The 8,141-nt window shown below is 40.1% G+C and overlaps 1 long non-coding RNA gene across 2 annotated transcripts in view; it reads right to left on the bottom strand.

Annotated features, from left to right (window-relative positions):
- Positions 1-136: 136 nt before the first annotated feature.
- LOC116691988 (uncharacterized) overlaps positions 137-8,141 on the bottom strand; it is a 14,819-nt gene continuing 6,814 nt past the window's right edge. For both annotated transcript variants that reach the window (XR_004332608.1, XR_004332609.1), the window contains one exon: positions 137-3,421. This is a non-coding gene — a long non-coding RNA (uncharacterized LOC116691988). The remainder of the gene's footprint in view (positions 3,422-8,141) is intronic.

The following is an 8,141-nucleotide window of genomic DNA, read 5'->3' as shown; positions in this document are numbered from 1 at the left end:
AGATTCTCATTTAATTTTAAAAGCCGACTGCATCACAAACGCTACTACTTTCTTCTGGGAGTCTTAAACAGACTGTATGAAAGGTTTTAAAGCGCTCCCAAGAGCTGCAATGCTCTCCCTTCTTTTCCTTGAAACCTCTTTGTTTGTTTACAGGCTTGTGGTGATGCGCAATGTGCTATAGGTGCCAAAACAAATCTGTTTGGTACTGCCAATTTGTTTTCTTTTATTGTGGTCAAAAAAATCATGGCAGAGATTTTTAATAGCAAAAATATTGTGATTTGTATTTTTCCCCAAATTGTGCAGGCCTAGTGACAAGTCACTCCTTCAAGTCTTTATTGATGCGTCCCTCACTGCAACCTATTTTATACAGTCTAGGTCTGCAACCAACAACCACTAAGCTTTATGCAAATAATTGTGTGATGATGTCACAAATGTGCAAATTAGAAATGCTGTAAAAACCCTGGGCTGTAAATGGAAGGTGAGGGACGTTGGCAAAGCAGTCATATACAGTGTTGGGAGTAACGTGTTACAAAAGTAATGCGTGCAATAACATATACAATACACAGATATCAAATCGTGGTCCAGAAGTGGATCCCACATCAACAACAGCATTGCTTGCTAACAGGGAAACTATCAAAATTGAAAAATAATATATTCTACACACTATGATTCACTCCACCAAATACAACTAATTTTATTTGTCTTATCTCAGACAATTAAGGTACAGAGTTACTTTGAAAAACAACCCACTGTGACTGCTTTCTCAATCGTGCACCTTACAACAATAAAGCCTTCCTTTAAACTTTGATAATTGCAGGAAATAAATGAAAATACACAAGTCTCACTCTTGTGCTTTTGGCCTGCCTCTAAAGCAAAACCTTTAAAACCCATTATTCTTTTTGCGAGAACTAATGACGTTTTTTGTCTCTTCAGCTTAACACACTAATTGACAGTTTTTTTGGAGGATAGCCCAGATGGAAAAATAAGTACCCCCTTAAAGACCAAACTCCCTTGCTCATTCCCCTAGCTTTAAGTCCCTTATTAATTAAACTTTCACCAAGTCAGGATTTTTTTATTAAAAAGATAAAGTCTGCTGTACCGTGAAACAGAACTAGCCTATTGTCTCTGAAGCTAAAATTTTATTTCTAAAAATAAAAGGGACTTTTAATACCATAATTTGCAGCAGGGGGACTGGGACCAAAGGATCCACACAGTACAGTAATTAGAGGGTGATTTTCATCCCAACTACACCAAAATTGGTAAGCTTTAACCAATACCCTTTGCTCCAACTGAGTAAATACACTAAAACTGTTTATTTTAGCGTCATGGGATATTATTTCCTAATATGTGTTTTGCCATAGCTGTGTGTCTAGCCATACATCTCAGACATCCTGCCACACTGTTGTTCAGATGGGAAATAAGGCTATAGCCAAATATTGACTGCAGTTTTATGATCGGTCACCCACTTAATCAATCAAATCCCTCTTGTATCATTAACTTTGCAACAATAATTGTCAATTGTCAATCAACATAAGACAGGGATTGTGTTGCTCCAATTAGGATGCCTTCTTCTTTCTGTTGCTTTTATCAAAATAATACATCTACTTTGTGCTTATTATTGAGAGATCATACATTTATAAAAATGCTGACTTTGAGTTCAAAATTACATCTACTTAAGTGCAACCTGTAGTGTGCAGGTCAAAACCATTGTTATGTCAGTCTATGATGCCGAGACGATGGCAACACAGAGAACAGATACATGCAGCGTCAAGGTGCATTAAGTTGACAGAAAAGTAAGGTATCATCCGAGGAGGATCATTATGCCACTTTCAGTCACTGCTGTACAGCCAGCAAATCACAGCCAATTAAGAACCATTTAAACTTACAAGTCAAGCATCACTTGTTGTGCGTTCCATAATGGAGTTTTATGGATATGAAGCAGTTCTGATGGCTGTATTGGTCTTATGATGAATGTTGAACTTCACAGGAAATGTGGCCCGAGTAAAAATGGTGTTGAAAACTAAACAGATCATTTAATGCATTCAGTTTTTCAGGGACACAAAGAGAAAGCCTAAAAGAGGCCTTGGGAGCTGGATGTTGATCTAATTCTATCATTTCATGCGAATCACACTTTCTACTTATTCTTAGGAATAAACAATTCAGGCCTGTTTCCCAAATTTATTGTGTCAGTTTTCTGTTTTTTGCTAACGAGATGTCACTAATATGTACTGGAATGCTGTGTGAATAAACAATTTGATGGGCCACGAAGAACTTAATGATGTATGCCAAATGTGGGGGGACAGCTTCTAAGCACAGAATTTCGTAGACAAACATAGCTGTTGACAACATTATCCAAACAGTTTGCCATTTCTGTCAGGCTGAAAATCTAAAATTAAGAACAAAATGGTTCCAAGGAACCACAACAGTTCATGTCTTATTAGCATTTTGCCTCAATTGGTCAAATTATAAGGACAGATATTGAAAAAAATGCCAAATCATAATTAAAAGACTAGAAGTGCAAACAGTTATGATGGGGTCCAAGCCTCCCCGGCGCAAGTCGCCCTTGACCACCCTTGAAGTATGCGACAGTTGATCCCAAAGCGCGACAGGGGCAAGGCAAAAGTAAAGAAAATGTTGCTAGGCGTAAGCTGCAAGGTCTGTAGTAATACAAAAAAATCCAAGCTTCCCTTTTAAATTCATTTTATGGATCCATTCTAAAAGCTCCAAAGCATATTTTGGGGTGTGACAGGCCACGCCCATTTCGACCAATCAGTACACCATTGTGGGCATGGCCTCGGAAGTGGCCCTAGACCCTACAAATTTTGTGAGAATGGCAAAGCTCTTAATGAAATATATAAGAATCTTAAGTTTCGCATTGATGATATTTACTTTGGATGGGAGTTGCTGTTTGGTCGCTAGCTACAATAATTTGTTAGTATGTAATTAAAAAAAAACAGAATTCCTGCATGCATTCATTTGGAGAAAACAAATTTCACTGTGTATGTGTATAGCAAACATTGCATGTTGTCCATTTACATAAATGCATCTTCCTATTGTGATGTGAATTTTGTTGTATTGTTTCTCTATACACATAGCAGCTTATTCAAGCTTAATTTGTGCCACTGTGTCTTCCTGTGAGCAGACCCCAGTCATCTTTAAACAGCTCCATTTAAAATGCAATTTGATTATCTGCCAAATTGCTACCAAGTCTCTCCCTCTGCAGCTTGGGGATGGGGGTAAAAATTTTAATTAGCATTTGTGCATAAAAGAGATGTCTTTGTTGCATTTTGAACATGGCATCCCAGAATGACCACCACTTTCAAAGAGTCATCACCCAAATGATTTCAAACTAACAGATCCAAAGGGAGAGGAGCAGTCCTGGCACGGACGTGTGGGGGAATCACAGAGGTCTTCAGTGGCACTGAAAAAAAAACCCAAAGGACATGGCATGTTTAAATAATCCAAAACTTTTCTTTAATCATAGTTTAGAAAATTGGCTGGGACCCTCAGCAGGAGACAGCTGCTCTGCCCCATAGCCATTTAATGAGATTCACTGAGGGTTTCCCTTAAAATATTTACGCTGTCCCATGGCACAGCAATATTGTCCTAGAACGAAGAGATAAGAGCCAAGGAGGTGTGTTGAAGTTCTCCTAATCAATTTGCTAATTACTGGAGCAGCTATAGGAGAGGAGAGAGGAGTCCCTTCTGGCAAGCTGTATTCTAATAAATGCTGAAAAGTTTATTTACTCTCATAGCCAAGAGGAATTCTGAAGTAGGATCACAGCAAAGAGCTGATTGAGACGGAGTTGTGTTGTGGTTGAGGTCACAGTCAAAGGAGCAAGGAGAGGTCTCAAAACATAAAAGAATCTCTCAGGACCTGCACCTTTGCATCTGCTCAGGGAACGGAGATGGCAGACTCTTATGTACTTGGCACAAAAAGACCTGACTGGTATAGCTACATATTAACAAATATTAATGAGACTTCTGGTTCTTGCATAATAAAACAAGTTTTTGTGGGAGTCAACACATATGTATGGAGTATACACACTGCATAATTAACTGCGAAACCAACAAAAAAAGTATATGATTTATATTAAGAAAACTGAGATAAGACAATCATTTTAATACTTAATATCATAGGAGCTATGTGGTGATATTCTATACAGAGCAGAGGCCAGGAGTCCCAGACATTATGCCAGACGTTGAGGTTGTGTGTTTAAAGCCACCCTTGTGCCCTCTGGCACAGGTTAACCCTCCCTCCCAACCTGTGGGACTGAGGGCAACGCTGGACCTGTCATATGACACAGCCCACATCTTCTTAAGGGTTAGGGGCAAAATCTGCTTCACCTCTTCAATGTCACATTATCTATAAGCCCTCTTCCCTCTCCAAGACCTGTAACCAAAAGCATGTTGCCTGGATCAAGACGGGTCAAAGGTGATTATAAACCGAGAGTTCAAAGGGCATTACCATAAGCTAACTGCAAGCCACAATGGCAGAAGTAAAGTGAAGCATTCATCAAGTCTCCAGTTAGAGTATCTTTCCTCGGACAGCCCCCCCTTTCTGCTTATCCCAAAATTGAACAGATCCGGGACTCAAAACCGTGATGTGAAACTAGAACCCCTAGTTCTGTTAAGATTAAGAATGTGTCGTCTCAACTTTACACCAAATAATGGAAAAGTATTGATACTGGTGTTGATAAAGACACGGATCGTTAAGTAGTCTCAGTATCAAAATCAATAAAACATTACCGATCTCCATCCCTATTAATTGGCGATTTCTGACATTATAAAACTGACGCTATATTCCATTACAATCCCCTGCTCATACCAAGGAAGGCTGTAATCCCTGCGTCCAATGTCATTTCTCCCATTTTTTGGATTACAATCCTGCTGGAACATGTCCGATTGTGAAGTATTTTGTTTAAGGCCCTGAACACCCATTCAAGTGTTTTCAGTTAATGGGGCTGATTAGGCCTCTTCCCAGGACTGTGTGGGTGTGGTTAGACTGATTGAGTGGCATCATCGTGAGTCCCGTTAGAGCTGTTGCATGTGTTAGGGCAGGACAAATGACAGCTGTATAATTCTTATTGGTAGAAAGAATTTGAGACCAAATAAGTTTCCATCATAGCTCTGGCCCACCTTTAACCTGAGCAGAGTCTAATCAGCCAGAATATCTGAAAACACATGTGTGGATGTTATTATTATTATTGGTTATTTTACAGTACAAAGTCTCGTTTTATACTCCTTCAAATCAGTCTCCACATGCAACAGCAGAGCACAGATGAAGAGACTCCTGAGATACGAAACGCTGACCAATCAGAGCAGACTGGGCTTTTTGGGAGGGGGCCTAAAGAGACAGGCGCTCCAACAGAGCGTCTCAGACACAGGGTGAATACAGGTGCAGCCATGGGCAGTGTGTAAACATGTTCTAGTAGAAACACCAAATACAAGTCTGAACCTGAAAACGGTATAGAATAGGTAATCTTTAAATTAATAAAATTGTTTGTTTAACTTTGAGCTACGCCTATTTGGAGAATTTGCACAATTCCAATTAGACAATAACAATGACTCTCCCTCATGACACTTTTGTGTATTTGCCATGATGTTAAACACCGACCACAGAACAAAAAGAAAATACAATTAATAGTTAACAGTCCATTTCTTTGTCACTGTATTTATTTCTCCAATCAAGTTGTTTCCCTAACTCCCACAGTCTCTCCGGCAGTCCCTCAAGTGTAACTGAGCGCATGGATCGGAGCACAATCCAACTGAGAATTAAGGCAAAAACAAAAACACAAAAAACCTGTTGCTGTGACATTTTGTTCCCTCTCACCTCAACGCATGCCAGTCACAATGGACCGGTGTATGGGGGATCACCATGGTGATGGCTCTCTGCTTCCCAAGGCTCCCTGGAGGAGGTTGGAGAGTTGGTAGTTGGGGGGGAGCAGTAATGGAGCAGGTTGTCAGATAAGAAGAATGGTGAAGAAGAGATGTTCCTAAAAACATCCTCAATGTGTAATATGACAATGTTTTCAGCACAGTCAGTTAAGTACAGCCTCTAAACTCAGGATAAACTAAAACAGAACAACTGACACGACAGTAATCTAAAGAGGCAGACATGTTTCACTCCTTAAAGCTACATTGTGTACCGTTTGTAGTTATTATCAAAATCGGCCCTTCACAAAACTTGTCCTTTTTTATGAATATTGACCACCACCACCAATTCCAAGTATTCCTATGTGCTTGAAATTTTACATTTGCGCTTGCGTGAACTAGGGTAGACTCTCCATAGTCATCTTGAAATACGTTAGCCACTAAGGGACATAAAGGCTATGCTGCTCTGCCTTTTGCGTTTGACTCACAGCTGCTGCTCATGGGTACCGTCGCTTCCTGGTCCCGGCAAGTTTGAAGAAGGAAACACGGAGGATCACACATATTCAAAATCCAAATTTCAGGAACAGTTTTCTTCTTTGCCCAGAATAAGAAAACAGATATTGAAAAGAGCAAGAGACTGGAATCATCAGAAAAAAGAGTGAACATAGGAGCTGCTTTGGACGCACACACCAAATCCCAACTAGTTAATTATCAGTCATCCTCCATAACCGGTTTAACTATCTCTGGTCAAGACATTCCCCTCTCCACAACAGTCACCAATCTTGGTGTAAGATTTGATCCACAACTCACCTTTGATGCCCATATCAAAAACCTCTGCAAGATCTCCTTCTATCATCTCAGAAATATTGCAAAACTCCGTTCTACACTCACCTTAGCTGATGCTGAAAAACTGGTCCACGCCTTTGTCTCCTCCAGACTGGACTACTGTAACGCAATTCTCATCGGGATCCCTAACAAGAGTCTGCAGAAACTGCAATATATCCAGAACAGTGCTGCTAGGATCCTGATGAGAGTGCGAAAGTATGACCACATCACACCCATTCTCCACTCACTTCACTGGCTTCCCATTTCAGCAAGGATAGAATACAAGGTCTCAATCATCACCCACCAATGCATTTATGGAAATGCCCCCCCCTACCTGAAAGAACTACTCATCCCTCACACTTCAACACGATCCCTCCGCTCAAACAACTCCAACCGCCTCCTAATCCCCAGAACTAAACTCAGCACCATGGGTGATCGAGCCTTCTGCTCTGCCGCTCCTCGGACGTGGAATGCCCTCCCTGACCATCTAAGGGCACCACAGACTTTGGAGACTTTTAAAAAAGGACTAAAAACATTTCTTTTTAGCAGAACTTATGAGTTTTAACCTTGCACAAAAATGTTGTTGCACTATTTATAGATATTTTACATTGATGTTTTTACCTTGCTTTTATGACCTTGACTGTAGCACTTTGAGATTTGTTTAAATGTAAAGTGCATTACAAATAAAATTTATTATTATTATTAATTATCCGCCAGACCGCTGCAGTCTCTTTTTCTTTCTCTCTCCTTTCCGTCAGATGGCGCGCGTGCCTGCTCGTGTCTACGCCACTTTCCAACATGCACTCCAACAACCACGGCTGATAGACGCCCTTTTGTACACTTTCGCATTTTGAAGCGTGACGACTACCGTAGCTGCAATACGTACTTTCAACTGCATGGCGAGAGAGTTGATTGCGATTTATGATCTCAACGCTAGATGGGAGAAATTCTTACACAATGTAGCTTTAACCTTTAACAGGGCAAAAAATAGAACAAAATAGTGCAGGTTCATGAGCAAAGGCCTGAGAACATCGGTCTCTGGGTAAATCATCCTTACATGACTGAAAGTAACAGAGATGGCATTACAGTGGGCAAGACCCCCACCCCACACCATCAGCTCCAATTTGATTTGCTTATTTGATGTCCCCTTCTTAGACAATAAAGTCATCCTATTCCTAAGAGGATCCACAGAGTCATTATTAAAATTCATATTCACCGGCAGTATAAAGTTGGAGACTAGGCCAGGGAACATATTTCCATCCAACCTGTATGGTCAATGGATGCTCTTATCAACATGATACGATACTTTTAAAACAGTGCCTGAACCGAAGGATTTATTTATATACTTTTTATATATTTAAAAAAGGAGCACTTTGTTCAAATTGTATTTCTCTGTTCTGTATGTTAAAAAATATAAAACAATAAAAAGTTGATCTAAAAAA

This window comes from Etheostoma spectabile, chromosome 7 (genome assembly GCF_008692095.1).
Source record: "Etheostoma spectabile isolate EspeVRDwgs_2016 chromosome 7, UIUC_Espe_1.0, whole genome shotgun sequence".
NCBI lineage: Eukaryota > Metazoa > Chordata > Actinopteri > Perciformes > Percidae > Etheostoma > Etheostoma spectabile.
This window is presented reverse-complemented; position numbering and strand designations above follow the sequence as displayed.